At 40.8% G+C, this 20257-nt stretch overlaps 1 protein-coding gene and 2 long non-coding RNA genes across 6 annotated transcripts in view; 2 read left to right on the top strand and 1 right to left on the bottom strand.

Annotated features, from left to right (window-relative positions):
- The window catches only part of ATF7IP (activating transcription factor 7 interacting protein), a 104120-nt gene extending 101503 nt beyond the window's left edge, over nucleotides 1-2617 (bottom strand). Inside the window, exon 1 of one of the 3 annotated variants that reach the window (XM_070755981.1) lies at nucleotides 2428-2617. The gene's annotated coding sequence lies outside the window, so the exon portion shown is untranslated. Of the gene's footprint in view, nucleotides 1-1858 lie in introns of all 3 variants that reach the window. The other 2 variants (XM_070755982.1, XM_070755980.1) reach the window with 2 other exon arrangements.
- The window catches only part of LOC139169588 (uncharacterized), a 34586-nt gene continuing 16389 nt past the window's right edge, over nucleotides 2061-20257 (top strand). For both annotated transcript variants that reach the window (XR_011559494.1, XR_011559493.1), the window contains exons 1-2: nucleotides 2061-2246; nucleotides 15081-15153. This is a non-coding gene — a long non-coding RNA (uncharacterized lncRNA). The remainder of the gene's footprint in view (nucleotides 2247-15080; nucleotides 15154-20257) is intronic.
- Nucleotides 2404-4115, top strand: LOC139169589 (uncharacterized). The gene is made up of 3 exons (XR_011559495.1): nucleotides 2404-3078; nucleotides 3511-3598; nucleotides 3952-4115. It is a non-coding gene; the product is annotated as an uncharacterized lncRNA (long non-coding RNA).

Raw genomic sequence — 20257 nt, 5'->3', positions numbered from 1 at the left:
TTGTTGTGCATATTAAATTTTGGCATCATTCCAAAGAAATTTGAGATCTTTTGACAGAATGGAAAAATATAAATTAAAAAAACAAAGCTTCCTCCAAATCAGAAGAGAAAGAATATCATTCCCTCTCAAAGACTAAGAACAATTTATATTTTACAAAAAGTCATTTACAGAACTTATAAATGTGAAATAAAAATAAATTGATATAGAGATACAGAGCAAGCTTTTTCCCAAGGCATATAGTATAGTGTCCACACACTTCCAAGTAGGGCACTGATATGTCATTTTCCCATTGTGATTCTTAGTCTCAGAGATACCAAGACATAACGCCATAATGAATAATCAGTGAGCATTACAACATTCGCTCTTCTTTGTATTATAATGTATAAGAATGAAAGATATGCATGTACACGACATACAGTTTTTCTATTACTTCACAATAAACTGATGCATAATCCTTGAACACAAAACAAGGAGATTTGGAACCTTTTAATTGCTTATTCATACAGAAGATTGTGCCCACAGTTTGAAGTTTCATAAAATATAGCAGTTTAAATCTCCCCATCTATGTATTATCCACAACAGAAACTAAAAACCAGCAACATTATCTACCATGTTTCAGAGTGGATAGCATACTTACTGTTAAATTGAGATAATTTTGCTGATACTACCATGCTGGTTTTAAAATAAAAGCAAAGAAAGTTATTTGTGAATAAAACAGACACTCATAATGCAAAACAAAGGGAGCTCTCTTATTTATCTTGTTAAAAAACTAGAGGTCATATAAGAGTGTAGCCATTTCAAAAGTTAAATATTTTAAAATACTGCTAATTTTGATATAATTGTCATAATTATAAGCATGGCAAAATTGCCATACCATTTTCCCAGAATTAAAAAAAAGCCATAAATTAGCAGAAATAGTTCCAGAAAACACTTATGTGAGGCATTTTTATTTTAAACTACAAAACTAAAGTAATTTTTACAAGTTTCTAAGTAATGCATAATTGAGAATTAAATAATTATAAGTCTAAATGCTATAAGTCTAACCAAGTTTTTCTTTTATACTCTAGCAGTACTGGATTGCCAAATAGCCTCTCAATTTACATTTTTGTCAATTTTGTCAATATTTTAGCAGCGGAGTTTAAATCCATAGCAAATATCATTTCAAGTAAATATCTTTTCAATTTATGACTACTTTTATTTATAAATGAAAACAAATATTTTCTCTTATATACATGTTAATGTTTTGTTAGCATTTAGACTTATATACCGCTTCATATTGCTTTTACAGCCCTCTCTAAGCGGTTTACAGAATCAGCATATTGCACCAACAATCTGGGCCCCTTGAATAAACAAAAGCAGAAACATTAACATATATTAACATTACATAGAATGCAAAAATACACAAGATAACACTCCTCTTGAAAATCCAACTTTTTGAACACAATCCACAACTGGAAAAACATTTTTTACTGAAATGAAAAAGGTCATTTTCATTGTCCAATCATCCAAAGAGCAAAATGAGTAAACTGTTAACTTCCATAATACTAAAAGCTCTACCTTATTATTAATTGTATTATTACTTTCTAAGTTTAGTCTAAATCTTGAAGGATCCCATGAGTACTTTCACTTTGTGTGTATTCAGCTCCTTCTCAGGGCTAAAAACCAGGACATTTTTTAAAAAACTGAACGTATACAACTAATTAATATTATTTATTTATTTATTTAGTCAAACTATAGTATTATAGTATGTATTTACATAACATAAGTAGAGAGCAGTGATATCCAAATATTTACATGTTAATCAATAAAAATTAAACCTGTGTTAAAAAGACAAACAAAATCGTCCCACCGTACTTACCTTAAACTCAAATGACATCAAAAAACAGGCTAACCCAGCCAATGTCATTTCAGTCAGACTTCAGCAGCAACGATGTAAATTTAAATAGCAACATCACTAACCGATTCCGTGAGACCCAAATCAGGTGTCCTCGACTGCTCTTAAAACGGGAAAATGGCCGCCTCCTCCGAAAAAAGCCTCCTCGTCGTGCAACACTAGAAACGAGGGTTTCAGGCGCGCTTATGCAATGCGCATGCTCAGGCACACGCTTCCTGCCAGGACACAGGAAACCGCCACCCATCGACCAACCGGGGGGAGGGGAACGGTGAGGAGCGAGCAGAAACTACCGCCGGGAGCGGCGGTGAGGGCTCCGGAAATTGTTTTCCACCGCGTCAGCGATTTGGACAAGGCAAGTCGGAGGGGGATCGACAAAAAGGAGACAGAGTCTTTCCTCATAAAAAATGCCTGAGGAGAATTGTCTTTAGGTGTTATCGGCTGCGGCTGGCTGCCAACCGTTTCCAACACAAAACCTGACCTATATCCAACACCCGCTCGCTCCCCCCTCCCCCCCTTTGGGATTGCAGCAGTACCTGCGAGTAGAACTCTTTTCGCCGCCGGTGGTTCCAGAGCGCTGCTACAAGTGCTCCCGTCCGCTTCCACTGCCGCCGATGATTCGGGAAAAAAAAACCCCTCGCACAGCCTACAGCATGTGCTGGGCCGTTATGCAAATGAGCTGTGCTTTCCCCCTCCCACTCTCTTGGCCACGCCTCCTGTGGGGAAAAAAAGCTTGAGGGGGACGGACGTGCGAACTGCATTCTTTCGCCGGCCAATCCGCGGGCCGGCCGTCTCGAGTGTTATGCAAATAGTCCACAATTACTTAGCATATTTTGCTGGAAGCTCCTCCCCCTTCTTGCAGTAAGGAAAATTATTGGCTGGAGCGGCGGATAAGTTGATAAGCGAGTTAAGGTGGAAAGGAAGGTCGCTGTGGATTGTTAAAGCTTAGAAACTGACGCCAGCGGCAGCGGGAGAAAGTGCTGCTAGGGGATTTACCAAGCTGACTGTGGTAGCTTGAACTGTCTCGGCTGGCGTTAGTTCGGTGTATCGTGATAGCTTTGAAAAAACCATTTGTTCTTGAAGAGAAGCTTCGTGTTTTTATACTGTTTCGGAGGAGTCCTCGGTGTCAGTTTACAATTTCTGTATTCCGTGGTAAAAGTAGTGAATAATGTTGCTACACTGTGGAGGTAACCGTTGTAAAATGAAGCTGCCGTTACTCGCGTGACATATTTGGAATATCAAGTTTACATTCTGATATTCTCTCACAAGGCGATCTACAACGTCGTCTTAAGCATCAAGTAAACGGCGAGTTGGTTTTTAAGGTTACTCCTAAGCAAAATAAGTTCCCTATTCGATTGCTTTTTTTGAGTTGTATGTTCTTTATCCACAATATATCTCTTGTGACTAAAATGTTAGGTAATAAAATAGTATGTAATAGTAATAGTATGTGTCGTGTTGAAGCACAATATATTATCTCAACGTTTTGATCTTGAGTTGGGAAAAAGAGTTTTCAGCTAGAAAATAGTTGAATTAAATGGGAAATAGGAAAGGCTAAAAAACCTACCGTGTTTGCTTTTTCTATAAACATATCTTACCAGCTGCTTTTCTCCTCTCTACAGTGATTTTCCACACCCTGCTCCCACAAGTCTTTTCTTCCACATATCCCTTCCTACTTCATTGCCTGCAGCAATGCTGAGATATTTTAAGGTATTCTGCTGGGACAAGACTACTCATTTATTCTGTAAACTTATTTGAGTTAAAAATCTTAATGTTCCTGTTTTAAATGTGTTGATGAAATGAAATCAAACAGTAAACGACACCAAACTTTTAATATTTAGACATCTGAGAGCGGTGGAAAATGGAGAAGTGGGAGATGGGAATAAAACTAAATAGCTTGGTAGAAAGAACTTGGTATCTTCTCCCACAGTACCGCAACACTAAGCATTTGTTATTTTATTTATAAGCCCCCCAACTCCTTCCGGACTCTGGGCGGCGTACAGCAATTTAAAAACAATATAAACAAAATCCGTAGAAATCAAAAATATTCTTATCTTGTCCAGATCCAGATCGTAATTCCTTGCTCAATAGCCCCAGTTTTTACTAGAGTGAAACAGCCAGCAATTTGGAAAGATACAGGAAAATAAATATTTAAAAATTAATCCACCGCAATGAACTCTTTCATGCAGATGTCTGTCTTCTAATGTTCATTGGCTACACATAACAGGTAAGGCTGGACAATATGATTCCATATGAACTAGGTGTAATTCATATTATTTGCTCTTCGTTTGTTGTTTTATTTATAAGTCCCACAACTCCCGAACTCTGGGTTGTGTACAGCAATTTAAAAGCAATATAAACAATTAAAACCCATAGAAATCAACAATATTCTTATCTTGGCCGGATCCAGATCGTAATTCCTTGCTTAATAGCCCCAATTCTCACTTCAGTGAAACAGCCAGAAAATTGGAAATATACATGAAAATAAATCTTTAAAAATTAATCCACCGCAAAGAGCTCCTTTATGCAGATGTTTGTCTTCTACTGTTAAGTTCATTGGCTACACATAACCAATAATCAACATCTTCAGCAAAAATCTATGAGTGAAGGAGAAATCTTCCATTTCTCACAAGCTTCATCTCAATGGGGGAGGGGGGGGAGAATTCTCCTAGATTTAATTTGTCATATGAAAGGCACAGGTACATTTGCTATTTACTTGTTAGATTCCTAGAAGCATAGACAGTCGGTCATTGAAATAAAAATTGCCTCATTCATTGTCTCTTTACTCTCCATTTCCCTTAATTTTGAAGACTAATTCAATCCCATTCATTCTGTAAGAATAAATGTACACCATGTAAGCAGGTTGTCATCTTTGCTCTTCCCCAGTCCCCCACATATTTCAATGGCTTTAGCTATATCAAGTGAACGATAGGTATTAGTAAAGAAATAAAGCAGCACAGTTAGTCCTTAACTTACAACAATTCATTTATTGACTGTTCAAAGCACTGAAAAAGTGATGTATGACTTTTTTTCACACAGTAGTTGCAGCATTCCCATGGTCACCTGATCAAAATTCAGATGCTTGGCAACTGTCTCATTTATAATGAACCTCCTGACAAGCAAAGTCAATGGGGAAGCCAGATTCACTTAACCATATTACTAACTTAACAACTGCATTGATTCACTTAACTACTGTGGCAAGAGAAATCATAAAATGGGGCAAAATTCACTTAATACTGTCTCACTTAGCAACAGAAATTTTGGGGCTCGTTTGTGATAAGTCAAGGACTACCTGTATAGAAGAAGAGACCTGGTAAGCAGGTAGTGATGGGACAACCAATACAGGAAAGGATTGCAGAATTCACGACCACTGTCTGCAGTAGTATATTTAATTAATTGATTAATTTTCTATTCCATCCCACTCCCCAGGGACTCAGGGCAGCTCATAACACAAAACAGATATAGATCAATATAAAGAATGTTTCACTATTAAAATAGTTACAATCATCCATACATTCATTTGCTGACCTCACTAATCATTCCCCCTGCGGTCAATGGTCCCAGGCCTGTCAGAAAAGCCAGGACTTTAAGGCTTTCTGAAAGGCCAATAAAGTGGGGCTAGTGCAGATCTCATGAGGTAGCTGATTTCAGAGAGTTGGGGCAAACACAGAGAAGACCTGCCAGCTGACATTGTTTAGCTGACTGAACTGAATGACACCAAACCTATGGGTTCTTTCCGGTCACTGGGAGGTATGTGGTAGAAGGTGGTCTCGAAGATATAAAGGACATAAATTTACTAATAAATACAGTGCCAGTGCCCAGGGCCACCATCAGGAATTTTGGGGCCCCATACAGCCTAAGTGTCTGCCCCCCCCGGCCATTTTAAAACTACTGCCCCCCAAATCCGGTGCCATGCCCACCATGGCCACACACCCTGGGCAAGCCCTCCCCCGGCCCTCTGAGGTCAAACACAGCCCTGATGTGGCCCTCAATGAAATTGAGTTTGACACCCCTGGCCTAGAGGCTAAATCCTATGAACAAGGGCTAAGAGAATGAGTATGTTTAACTCAATAAATAGAAAACTGAGGGGGAATATAATAGTAGTTTCCCAATCCTTAAAGGGCTGCCACAGAGCAGATGGCATCTATTTATTCTCCATGCCACCTGAAGGTAGTACAAGAAGCAATGGGCGGAACCTCACCAAGAAGAAATGCAATCTGGAAATAAGGAAAAACTTGGGACTGGCATAGAAATAATAAATAAATAAATCCCTTCTTTTTTATTAAAAGAAATTAATAGAAACATAGAAACATAGAAGACTGATGGCAGAAAAAGACCTCATGGTCCATCTAGTCTGCCCTTATACTATTTCCTGTATTTTATCTTAGGATGGATATATGTTTATCCCAGGCATGTTTAAATTCTGATACTGTGGATTTACCAACCACGTCTGCTGGACGTTTGTTCCAAGCATCTACTACTCTTTCAGTGAAATAATGTTTTCTCAGGTTGCTTTTGATCTTTCCCCCAACTAACTTCAGATTGTGTCCCCTTGTCCTTGCGTTCACTTTCCTATTAAAAACACTTCTCTCCTGGACCTTATTTAACCCTTTAACATATTTAAATGTTTCGATCATGTCCCCCCTTTTCCTTCTGTCCTCCAGACTATACAGATTGAGTTCATGAAGTCTTTCCTGATACGTTTTATGCTTAAGACCTTCCACCATTCTTGTAGCCCGTCTTTGGACCCGTTCAATTTTGTCAATAATAATTTTAAAAAACCAAAATCCATTACTATTAAAACTAAAACAACCAGAAAAACTATTAATAAAAACAGGTGAGGGCTGGGTTTTTTTCTCTGTTATTATTTAAGTGCTTTTACCATATGCTTTAAATCAAGAATCACCTCTCTCTCTCTGTTTCTCTCTCTTTTCTGTCATTCTCTGCCTCAATCATTTTCTCATTTCTCTTTTTTTCTCCCCTTTTTTCTATCATTTCTCTCTCTCTTCCTTCCACTCTTCTCTCTCTCTCTTTCTTCCTCTCTTTCACTCTCTTCCTTCCTCTCTCATCTCTTTCTTTCTCTTTCTCTCTCTTGCTTTCTTTCTCTTTCTCTCACTCCCTTCCTCTCTCATCTCTTTCTTTCTTTCTCTATCTTGCTTTCTTCCTCTCTCTTACTCTCTTCCTTCCTCTCTCATCTCTTTCTTTCTTTCCACCTCTCTCTCTCTTTCTCTATCTTGCTTTCTTCCTCTCTCTCACTCTCTTCCTTCCTCTCTCATTTCTCTCTCTCTCTTTCTATCTCTCTCTCTCTTTCTCTATCTTGCTTTCTTCCCCTCTCTTTCTTTCTCTCTCTCTCTTTCTCTATCTTGCTTTCTTCCTCTCTCACTCTCTTCCTTCCTCTCTCATCTCTCTCTTTCTTTCTTTCTTTCTTTCTTTCTCTCTCTCTCTCTTTCTCTCTCTTGCTTTCTTCCTCTCTCTCTCTCTTCCTTCCTATCTCATCTCTTTCTTTCTCTCTCTCTTTCTCTATCTTGCTTTCTTCCTCTCTCACTCTTCCTTCCTTTCTGATCTCTCTCTCTTTTCTTTCTCTTTCTCTATCTCTCCCCCTCTTTCTCTCTCTCTCTTTTTCTCACTTTCCCTCTCTTGTTTTCTTTCTCTCTCTTGCTTTCTCTCTCACACTCTTTCTCTCATTCTCTTTCTCTTGCTATCTCTTTCTCTCCCCCTATTTCTCTCTCTCTCTCTCTCTCTCTCTCACTTTCTCTCTATCTTGTTCTGTCATCGCTCTCTCTCTCGTTCTCCGGAGGCTGGCGAAAGTAATTTTCAATTACTTTCAATTGTAATTTTCAATTACAATCAACCTATCTCTCCTTCCTTCCTCCCCCCCTCCCTCTTTTCCTTCCCTTCCTTCCTTCCCTTCCCCTTTCTCCTTCTTTCCCTTCTTCCTTCATTCCAACCAACCTATCTCTTCTTCCTGTTTCCTTCTCCTCCCTCTTCCCCTTCCTTCCCCTCCGTCTTTCCCTTCCCTCCCTATTTTTCCTTCCTTCCTTCCCTTCTGTGTCCTCCTGGCCCTCTCTTCCCCTCCCCTCCCCTCCCTTTCCCCGACGAGGGCAGCCCGTAGAGTCACACCCATCCCGGGCCGAGTTACAAGAGCCGCAGCCGGGCGGGGAGTGCCCCACTCGCTACGTTCCCGCCGCAGGGCTCGGTCGGGAGCCCGCTGGTCAGGGCTCGGTCGCCGCCACCAGGAATCCAAGAAACCGGGGTCAGGGGACGGCGCCTGGAATGTCGGGCGCGTGGGCTGACGCGCTCTCTCTCCACCCCTCTGCTGCCAGCCCAACCCGGAAAATTCAAAGTAAGAAAAACCTTCGCTCTTACTTTGAATGCTCCGGGCAGGCTAGCAGGGAGATGGAGAGAGCGCGGTGGCCCCCGCTGTGAGAATGCCTGCAGGGAAGAGAGGTAGAGCGGACGGGCGGGCGAGGGCAGCAGCGAGTAGCCACGGGGGCGTTAGGGGGCTAGAGGCGCTGGGGGCGCGGGGGCGGGGGCGGCTTCGGGCGCGCCCTTGGAAAAGGGTGCGCAGGGGGGGGCTTTTGGGGGACACTGGCGCACGCGTGCGAAGCCTACAACTTGCGTTTGTGTTAAATTTTGTTTCTTTCCTAAGCAGCCTTCTGTGTAAAAAAATCCATTTGGGAACGAGTCGTTCCCAAATGGATTTTTTTACACAGAAGGCTGCTTAGGAAAGAAACAAAATTTAACACAAGCTCAAGTTGCAACCGCCACCCCGAAGGGGCTCCTACCTTCGCCGCACGCTTTACTCTGGGACTGGAGGACCGCGCTGCCAAAGGCTCCGTCGGGGCTTCTTCGAGTCCTGCCTCGCGAGGGCCAGAGGGCCCGCCTTTTTCGTTGGTGAGGCAGGCAGCCGGGAAGAGAGGGCCGGTACTGCGCATGTGCGACAGTGGGCAAAACCGCCCCCCCCTCATGCCCAGGCCCAGTACCCCACTACCAGTAGTACCCCCCTATCGGCGGCCCTGCCAGTGCCCATAACTTTGCATTGTAAGGTATGGGAAGAATTTGATTCCTGGATAAAAATACCACCATAATGCTACTCAGTGAATTCAAGGGGGCAGATAAGATGATGAAATCATTGATGATCGCCTCTCAGTATCGTACTCCACAAAGGGTCAAATAAATAAGCAAGTGAAGTGCCTAAAATGTATAAAAAAAGAGAGTAGATAGGAACAACCACCTGTTGCATATTTCAGAAGAGGTCAGAAGAGAGAGAATGTATGAACAGATTGCTGGGTTTTTTTAAGAGCAACAACCAATTTTGGGTTCCTACCTGGATCGGCGTTCTGGTAGGGAAAATGGTGATGTCCGTGCAGCTCTGGGTGACTGTTGTGGTTCAGCCTGAGGCTGCTCAGGGATCGGTTATGTCTCTGCTGGCTCCATGCCCGGAGGAGGATGACAGCGAAGAGGAGGGGGCTGAACAGTCGGACGGGGGAGAGGAAAATCAGGAATGGGATGAAGGAGAACAGCATGAGAGCCCCGGGGGGGGGGGCTTTCCCCAGCCAGTAGTTTGGAGTCATTAGGTGATGAAGCTCAAGCTGTCATTGACATGCAACAGAGACGGTCAGATCAAAGAAAGGAGCAATTAAAGAAGTATTATCAGCACTGAATTAGGAACAGCTGGGGTTGGGTTTGGTCCTCCTTAGCAGGGTTTAAAAGGCAGGCAAGCCCTTGAAGCCATGTGGAGTGTTATCAGTTTGGAGTTGCGTTATCCTGTCTTGTTTCTCAGCGTCTCTGTTCCTGGCTTGTGGCCCAGCAGCTTTGGAAGGCCTGTGGGAGGTGTAGGTCTGCTATCTACAGCCGCGGCTTGGCAGCAAGAATTCTGTATTGCTGCATGGACTTTTGCCGTAGTGGATATATCTGAAGATACAGCATTTTCCTGTTTGTAAGGACATTTTCAGTTACCGCCCCGAGTTTGCAGAGAGGGGCGGCATATAAATCCAATAAATCTAAATCTAATCTAATCTTGAATTTTACCAGCCTTTTACCAGTGTGTCTGGCTTCTCTTTTTGGGTTGGTATTGGTTTCTGGAGTGACCCAGACAAAACAGTGACCAGCGGCCAGCCACGTGTGTCAGAGCGAGATTTGGTTTCTGCAGATGCTCAGGAAGCAAAATTTTGCAAGAGGATGTGCGGACGTGCGAGATTTCGGTGATTTTCAGTTATTTTTTTGCTTCCGCGCATGCATAGAAGGAAAGAAAACCAGCATGAGTGCACGCATCCCTTCGTGAGACTTTTCTCCCTGTGCATGTGCAGAATCTTGCTTGGGCACACGCACAGACCCACCAGAGACACAGAGCACGTGCGGAGCGCACTGGTAGTGGCAGGAGCCGGCAACCCTTCACTGGCAACAACTATAAACAGGACACACTAAACTGATGAAAATTGAAGAATAAATATGATGGAACATAGCTATGCCTCAAAAGGTCTATACGACCCTGGTAATTGGTATGATAACTTTTATGATGGCAGTGAAAGCTGTTTTGTTCCATCAGGAACTTGGGGCCTAAATTAGATGATATTGAATTAATTTGCTTTCCTGTGGTCTATTAAAAAGTGAAGGATGCTAAATGTCTATTTTTAATCTGATAGGCTGGGAATGGCATTTGGAAGTTTTATATCAAATAGTTTTCTCTTTTACTGTGTGTTTTTATTGTGAATTTGTTAGATATGTTGGAAATGTATAGAATATAGATACTGTGCTAAATTAATATCAGAGTTGCCCCCACCCTCCTTGCCTTTCGTAAGCTCCCTAAAACCCACCTCTGTCGTCAGGCAGGGGGGAATTGAAATTTTTTCCCTTCCCCCTAGGCTTATAGAATTTATACATGGTATGCTTGTTTGTATGATTGGTTTCTTAAATTGGGGTTTTTTAGATTATTTTTAATATTAGATTTGCTTACATTGTCTTCTTTATTGTTGTTAGCCGCACCGAGTCTTTGGAGAGGGGCGGCATACAAATCTAATAAATAAATAATTATCCCATGTTTTTGTATTAGATGGTAAGGAATAGTGTGCTTATGTTGGCTTTTCTTATCAGTGGACAAACATACTGGCATAATTTCAGATTAAAGCCTACGTGTTTCTGTTATGCTAGACACATTTTCTTCATTTGGAGAAGGATCTTTTGTTGCTAAGCTGCTGTTTCATCTTGACCATTCTACCTATTTCAGTGTAATGGCAGAATAAGTGGTTGGGGGGGGGGGGGGCGTTAGAGTTAGTCAGCCAGAAATGCAAATAAATAAAATGGTGTTGCTTCTTGGAGAAAATTAGAAGACCATTTTCATTTACCAGCTCTATTTTTGTCACTGGTTGGTGTGAAGGTTGGACTCCTTGAGGTTAATACATATTAATACATAACTCATGAACCAAAGATGAAAGAGGAGGTGAGATAATTGCATATTGTGCACTACAATACAGTACTAAGGGGAATGTTGAGTGGGTAGTGATGCCTACTTGTATTCTCATTAAGCATTCAGCCTCTTATGCATATTGGAAGAAAATAAGGAAGAGGAGATGAATGGCACTGTTTTGTTTTGTTTTTGACTTCACTGTTTGTTCCTTTAAATGGTAGTTCAGATGAGATGCTATCCATCGACACAGGGTGAGGTACCAACAATACGATGATACCCAGCTATACATCTCCACCCCACGTCAGTTCAGTGAAGTAGTGGATGTGATGTGCTGGTGCACAGATGCTGTGAGGATCTGGATGAGAGTTAACAGGCTCAAACTTAACCCCGACAAGACAGAGTGGCTGTGGGTACTGCCCCCGAAGGACCATACCAACTGTCTGTTCTCAGTTCGGGGGGTGGGGGTGGAATTACCTCCCTCAGAGGGTTCACAATTTGGAAGTCCTAGATTCTCAGCTGAGGTTTGATCAACATTTCTCATTTGTAGCTCGGGGGACCTTTGCACAGGTTCGCCTGATGCACCAATTGCGACCCTACCTGGACCAAGCAGCTCTTCACACGGTCACTTGTGTCCTCACGGCTCAACTACTGCAATGCACTCTATATGAGGCTACTCCTGAAAAATGTTCAGAGACTTCAACTAGTCCAGAATGCAGCTGCATGAGTTATTATGCATCTAGATACACCCACATCACACCAACTCTCCGCAAGCTGCACTAGCTCACAATCAGTCTCCAGATGCAATTCAAGGTGTTGGTTATCACCTATAAAACCCTACATGGCTTAGGACCAGACTATCTTCGGGACCGCTTCTTACTGTATTTATTTATTTATTTATTTATTTATTTATTTAGTTAGTTAGTTAGTTAGTTAGTTAGTTAGTTAGTTAGTTAGTTAGTTATTCGATTTTTATGCCGCCCTTCTCCTTTGACTCAGGGCGGCTTACAACGTGTTAGCAATAGCACTTTTTTTTAACAGAGCTAGGCTATTGCCCCCACAATCCGGGTCCTCATTTTACCCACCTCGGAAGGATGGAAGGCTGAGTCAACCTTGAGCCGGTGATGAGATTTGAACCGCTGACCTTCAGATCTACAAGTCAGCTTCAGTGGCCTGCAGTACAGCACTCTACCTGCTGCGCCACCCCAGCTCATAGCTCCCAGCGACTTATAAGGGCCCATAGGGCTGGCTTTCTCAGGGTCCCTTCAACCAAACAATGCCAACTGGTAGTGTCACAGAAAAGGGCCTTCTCTGTGGTGGTCTCGCTCTCTGAAATCAGCTGCCCCCAGAGATCCGTACCCTCTCCACCCTACTGGCTTTTGCAAAGCTGTAAAGGCTTTTCCGGCAGGCCTGGGGCCATTGACCGAATGCGATACCATCTAGATCTGGCCATGAGAATTACTGAGAGTCATTACATGGGTTTTGTAATTATTTTTTAAATTGTTCTTTTAAATGTTCATTCAGGCAATTTCATTATGGGATTGAATCTGTATCTATTTTAATCCTGATTAAACAATAATATAGTTTGTGACTTAGCAAAATGTGTGAACCAAGGCACTCTAATTTGTTCAGTTCATTCACTGACTTTGGGCAATGTTGAATAACTTATTCTGCACAATATGTGAATCTCATCAATATCAACGGAGGTTTTCTTTAAAGTATATTGAACTTAGAAGTCATTTGGAATATAAACTCCTTGTATTATATTCCAAACTAATTTGGAATATAAAGTTCTTAATTATTTTAAATTTTAAGAAAGATGTTGAATATTGAATTTAAAACCTATTAGAGCTATACATTTGTTTGAAGGCATTGCATATTGAAAAAGAAGAAAGAACTATCATGCGACAATGCATAAAAATAGAAAATTATAATTAACATATATTGCATGAAAAAGGAACTTTTTATTCTAAGGAAGTAAATATTGTATGTGGACTAAGAAATGTAAATACCAGTATTTAATATTCATACATTAATATTAAATATTTATTCTTATTAGTCCACGCACATTATTTGGTTCCCTTAAAATATAATGTTTCTTTTTTTTATCCCATATATGTTAAACATAAATGTGATACCATTTTAATCAACTGTGCATCTATTTTACTTTTAATGGGAATGTGCTAGCTATACTTTTCATATGTGCTGCTCCACTCACTCATACACACACATAAATGTGATTTAGAGAGTTTATTAATGTTCCCCAGCAATTCCTTTCACCCAGCCTCAGTACTGTCCCAAATAACTTCAGCCACAAGCATTCCAAGATTAATATACAAAGCAATGACCAATAGTCCATAAAACAATGGAAAGTCACTCCAACAAATAAGTCTACTAAGCAAACTAAATCTACCTGGCCAAACTGAAATACGCCCACAAGAGCTCATTTGGCAAGAAAGGTTCAGAGCCTCCAAAGTCCAGCAGGAGAAATGAGGAACAAACACACACAGCCAGAAACCAAACACATTGTTCCTAACAATACTTCTCTCTGTCTGTAGTGATAAATTGTTTTCCAGTACAGCCCATCAAGATGGGCGGGGCCTTCTCCCAAGTAATCTGGCAGATAACCATTGCTCTTGTCTCTTCCCTTTATGCCCTCCATCCAGCACAAAAGGTAGCTCCTCCTTCTCTAACTGACCACCCATGCAAGCTGTCCCCAGCTGAAGCTCCCTGTAAATCTATTTTGGCCGGCTGTTCAGAGTCATTAATTAACCCAGTTCCTGACATGCCAGGAATGAGCTCATCCTCCCTTGAGCCAACCTCAGAGGAAGAATCTGAGGAGTCGTCCAAGGGAGATATCATGCCAATTTAAATACTTAATTATCTGGTTTTCAGGTAGACCTATTGTCTATGTAGGAATGGGAGAACAAATACTCAAGATTATAACAAATTGATAACAAGATCAGTTTTGTACAATCTAGTTCAGGAGTGTCAAAGTCGCAGTGTCACGGCAGTGTCACATAATGTATTGTGTCTCCCCCCCCCCCTTCGCTAGACTGGGCATGGGCGTGTCCATCACACGTTGCATCTGGCCCATAAGGCATGAGTTTGACTCCCCTGATCTAGTTGCCTCTGCAAAAATCAAACATTCAGTTGGAATTATTATTTTTCTACACACTTTCCGATTTAAGTAGAATATTGTATTAGTTTCTTTATTCTCATTTCAATGGTTTACAAACGAGCCTATTTATTCTTTTTGAGATCAGACCAAGACTTAACTAGTTGAAAGTCATTATTGTTCACCATAATTTACTTTATGTTATTTGTTTATTTAAAATTTTATAGCATTTTTTGAAAACTAAAAGCAGTTCCTTTGCAGAATAACATACAGAAACTAAAAACATAAAAATAAAAAGTAACAGAGTCCTGGATAAAGTGAATTATCTGGAACTTTTCCAGTTTGGTTTCAGATCAGATGGAAACAGTATTGATTATGCTGATGGGTGAACTCTAGTGGGGTGTGACATCTGTGAAGCAACCACCTTGGATTTTGATAAGGTCATGCCATCTTTCTGAGCTGATCACAGGGTTTATGAGACATTAGGCCCGTTTCATTCAGTGTTGTTATGGAGGAGAGAGCAAAATATTATCCACAGGGTGTATCAGGGCTGGACAGTCTAATAATTGGTTTAAAAATCTACATGACACTTTTGTCAAGGTATCCAATAAAATGATGTGCAATATTATTAGTACACTAATGATACTTGATTTTATATTTCAACCTAACAGTGCTTTCAAGAGCATTTCGCAGTGAAGATCCAGGTGGAAAGGAAGAAGCATAAATTTAACTCTGAAAATATGGGCAAGACTATGGATCCTAGGGATTTGCTATTTTTACTTCTTTGTCTATCTAGGGAGTGGTTATTCCTAGACAAAACTGGAACTCAAATGGGAGGTTCACTTGGATTCTTAGTTAATGCTTAAAGGGAAGATGGCAGCTATGGCTAGATTCATGTCATGCAGTGATTGCACCATTTTCTGGATTTTGACTTCCTTGTCACTTATGGCTTAATCACTAACATTAGGATTGTTGCAACACATCCTATATGGGTTATAGAAACAAAAACATAGAAGATTGATAGCAGAAAGAGACCTCATGGTCCATCTCATCTGCCCTTATACTATTTCGTGTATTTTATCTTAGGATGGATAGATGTTGGTTTGTTTGTTTATTGATTGATTGATTGATTGATTGATTGATTGATTGATTGATTGATTTGATTTGATTTTTATGCCGCCCTTCTCCTTAGACTCAGGGTGGCTTACAACATGTTAGCAATAGCACTTTTTAACAGAGCCAGCATACTGCCCCCACAATCTCGGTCCTCATTTTACCCACCTCGGAAGGATGAAAGGCTGAGTCAACCTTGAGCTTGTGATGAGATTTGAACCGCTGACCTACAGATCTACAGTCAGATATATGTTTATCCCAGGCATGTTTAAATTCAGTTACTGTGGATTTACCAACCACGTCTGCTGGAAGTTTGTTCCAAGCATCTACTACTCTTTCAGTAAAATAATATTTTTCATGTTACTTCTAATCTTTCCCCCAACTAACCTCAGATTGTGCCCCTTGTTCTTGTGTTCACTTTCCTATTAAAAACACTTCTCTCCTGAACCTTATTTAACCCTTTAACATATTTAAATATTTTGATAATGTCCCCCCTTTCCCTTCTGTCTTCCAGACTATACAGATTGAGTTCATGACGTCTTTCCTGTTAAGTTTTATGCTTAAGACCTTCCCCCATTTTTGTAGCCCGTTTTTGGACCCGTTTAATTTTATCAATATCTTTTTGTAGGTGAGGTCTCCAGAACTGAACACAGTATTCCAAATGTGGTCTCACCAGCGCTCTATACAGCGGGATCACAATCTCCCTCTTCCTGCTTGTTATATCTCTAGCTATGCAGCCAAGCATTGTACTTGCTTTCCCTACTGCCTGCCATGAAGACTACAGTAGTACCTCGACTTACGAATTTAATTGGTGCAGGAAGGAGGCTCGTAAGTTGAAAAGCTCGTATGACGAAACATTGTTTCCCATAGGAATCAATGGAAAAGCGATTAATGCGTGCAAGCCCAAAAATAAGAAACCGGCCGCCACCACCAAAGGAGGCTTGAGCCTCCCGATCCTCCCCGCCCCTTTGCCATGCATGTCATCCTGCATGCAGGATGACATGCAGTCAGGAAGGTCATCCTGCTCCCCCCCAGCCAAAAACACAAAGGCTGCGGAGGGAGGGAAGCAGAGCGGGGCGGCAGGTGAGGCGACCGCCTCTCCGTTCGCCAAGCACCGCGGGGAAGGAGGGAGAGAGAAGCAGACGGGCAGCAGCCACAGCGGAGGCCAAGTCTCGCTCCGGGCTGTGCCCCCTCCGAGCGCTCACCGCCTGTCCCTGTCAGCGGCCCAGCCACCTTCACCCGCCCGGACAACCGCCAGAGGGGCTCCTCCGGAGGGGCTCTTCCGGAGGGGCGCACGGGGAAGGGCTTGAGCCGCCTCCTTCTCCTTTCCCCGTGGAAGCGCCGCACCTCTTGTCTGCCTGGCCTGAGAGGCACGAAACCGGTGCTCATGCCGGGCGGCCCGCCTGGAACGCCAGCAATGCCGCTGGGCCGATTGCCGAGCAGGGGCAGGGCGCGGGAGGAGGCGAAGGCGGCGCCGCACCGGCCCCCTCAGGCCGCTCCGTCCGGGATGGGGCTGCTCCGGAGGGATGAAGGTGGCTGGGCCGCTGACAGGGACAGGCGGTGAGCGCTCATATCCCGAATTTGGGCTCGTAAGTAGAACAGAAATATCTCTCCCCTCCTAGCTCGCATCTCGAAATGCTCGTATATAGAGCAGCTCGTATGTCGAGGTTCTACTGTATTCCGAAGACTATTCGGAAACTGAAACTGTTACAGAATGTGGCCTTACAGACAATTATGGGTATGCTCTGCTATGCTTATATGACATCTTCATTGTATGAGCTAAACTAGTTGCCCATCTACTTCTGAGTACAATTTAAGGTGCTGCTTGTGATATATAAATCTTCATAGAGCCTGGTTCATTGAAGAACTACATATCTACCATTATTTCTGCCTGCCCCATAAGATCTGGCATAATAGCATGCTTAGATTGCATTTAAATAATGTCACCAGGTGGCCCCTAGGAAGTATGGCTTCTCTGTCATGAAACCTGCAATTTAGAAGGGAGCCCCTCCAAGATGTTTATATTGTCCAGACTGTTGTTATTTAAATGAGCCTTGAAGTTCTGGTGAGTATTTCTCATGCCAATAAAGGATTATTTTGGGGTGGTTTTTTTAATCAAGGCCTTTTTTAAAAAAATCTGATTTTGCTTTCTTATTAGGTGTTTTTACTACCTATTACTAATAATTTTACTAATTTGGGTGGTAAAAACACCTAATGCACATGAAAGAAATGTGCAAGTGGCCGCAGAAGGACTAAACACTTGACAAATTATGTTTTACAGTTGCCAAGAGGCTCAGCTGTGGGTCCAGGAGGACCCCCAGGTTGCGGACCTTGCCTGAGGGGGTCAGATATTCCCCCCCCCCCAAGGACAATGGACAGACAGATGGAACAGTCCTTTGGAGAGAATGCCCAAAGCCACTCAGTCTTGTCTGGGTTGAGCTTGAGCTGTTGGCTCCCATCCAGACCCTTACAGCTTCCAGGCACCGGCACATCACATCAACCGCTTCACTGAATTGGCATGGGTGGAGTTATTATGGCAAGAAGAACTAAATCATACTTTTAAAAATTATTACCCCACCTAAATTCGCCCTCAATAAAATATTGGGTGTTCGCAAGTAACAAAAACATTCCCAAGTCCAAATTATTGCAAGCAATACATGTAATTTTGTAAATGATTTTGACAAAAGAAATAGAGCATCAGAAATGGAGAAAGATTATTTATGGGAGTTGCCAATGCTTTTGTCTCTGTATCTTTGAAAGCTCCATAATAACAGAAAATGGTTGCTGTTGCTTTGAATTGCAGTATATTTTTCAGAGCACAAAAGATAATTATTTTATGTATTGTTTTATTTTTAAAATACTTATATGTTTTGATATAGCATTAATAACACATTCGTAATCATATACACTGGTTGTACATTACTCAAATATATGAACACTGAGTTTACTTGAATTTAACTCTTAAGAATTGCCATCCTAAGCACTTTACATGTGTGTTTTTTGATAGCGCTCACTTTATGTACAATGATAATTGAAAATATGTGTTATATGATGAGGAAAGGAGCTTTATTGTTATTTGAATGAATAGTTAAATAAATTAGAAGATAATTGTAAAATAAAAATAAATATCAACACAGCTAAGACAGCATTATAGTCTGATGTTTTATATATTTAATTTACAGATTATAAATAATCACCTTATAAGTAAATAAATTACTTGTTTCTTGCTAATTATCAATGTTCTTCATAATTAAAGTTTACGTACTATCATGGACAGAATATTGGTTAGTTTGATTAAGTGAAATAAGTATTGTTTCTGAATTTGGAGTTCTTGATCAAATCAGTCATGTTTTATGTTTGGGCCAGTGCCCAAATCAATTAAATGGGAATAAATGGGATCTGCATCCAAAAATTTACAAATCAATATAAATGGAAATTGTAAAATGTTTCCAAAATTTAATGTAAAAAGAAACATTACTTGGAATGGAGAACAACCAAAATTAAAAATAAATTTAAAAATTATTTGACATTAAGAAAACATTCAGCAAGGCATCAGATAATCCATTAAAAAGCACCAGAACAAGACAAAAAGTAGATTTAATTCATGGTAGATTTTGGCTACTCCCTGCCACAGATGGTTGCATTGACAGGGGTACTATGGTAGCAAACAGCTGAAAAAAAGTAAGTGGGGAGATGTTGCCATAGCAGCTAGCCACATGGCAAAATGAGGAATGTTGCTTAGCAACCATGAGGGCTTCAAGGCACAAGCATTCCATAGAGAGCTAGGAAAGCAACAACTGGAATGGCTGGGGGAGGGGAAAGAATTAAATTGAAGGACACAGAAAGACTGTTTAATGTGAAGACACCGAAAAACAGGGGGAAAAAAGACAAATTAGCAAGAAAATCTTATCACCAGAAATAACTGTGGTGATGGGTAAAATACTGTAGGAATGTTTTATTTACAATGACATTTTGATTCAAGATATTAAAAGTTACTGCAAAATTGGACATATGTTTCTGCAAATAAAATACTCAGTGAATAACTGGAAAAATAAACTTTTTTACAGGCTGCTTAATTTTTGTTGTTTTTTTACAAATTAACATGAACATGATTTCTTTTATAATAATCCTAGTTCCTATTGCACTTGATAAGAGGTTCACCATTTATCCTTATGAAGCTTTGGAAGGGAAAGACGAAAATCCTTAACATAATGTACAGTAGGTTTGTGCCTTCAGTCAAAAAAATTATAATTTGTCAAAAACAAACAATTATAACATTTTTCAACCATTTTCTAACATTTTGCAGACCACCTGAATGGAAAATGTCATTGTTAAAAGAAATGATAATTAATTTTATAATTAATTTATAACATGTTAATTATCCTAAAGACTAAGAGGCAGAATTGAGCTTGATAAGATCTGAGATTTACAATCAAAACTGACAAGTATATTTGTCAGTACAAATTATTCAGCTATTCGTTAGAGTAAAGATATATTAGAATGTTTGCTAGATGCTATCCAATTTGCTCTAGTGAGTCTTAGAATGATTTCAAAGCAGGCTTAAAATAAAATTTAGAAGAGCTATGTCAATTTTCATAAAAGCTTGCCTAATGTTTTCTTAAAATTTTAATAGATAACCTAATTTGTAAGCTGCCTAGAGTACCTTGTAGAGGAGATGTGTGGCATAGAAATTTAATAAATAAAGAAAAATGAATACCTCTTAGCCATGAATAAT

The sequence above is a fragment of the Erythrolamprus reginae genome, chromosome 6 (genome assembly GCF_031021105.1).
Source record: "Erythrolamprus reginae isolate rEryReg1 chromosome 6, rEryReg1.hap1, whole genome shotgun sequence".
In the NCBI taxonomy this organism is placed as follows: Eukaryota; Metazoa; Chordata; class Lepidosauria; order Squamata; family Dipsadidae; genus Erythrolamprus; species Erythrolamprus reginae.
The sequence above is the reverse complement of the archived record's forward strand: the minus strand, read 5'-3'. Positions and strand labels throughout refer to the sequence as shown.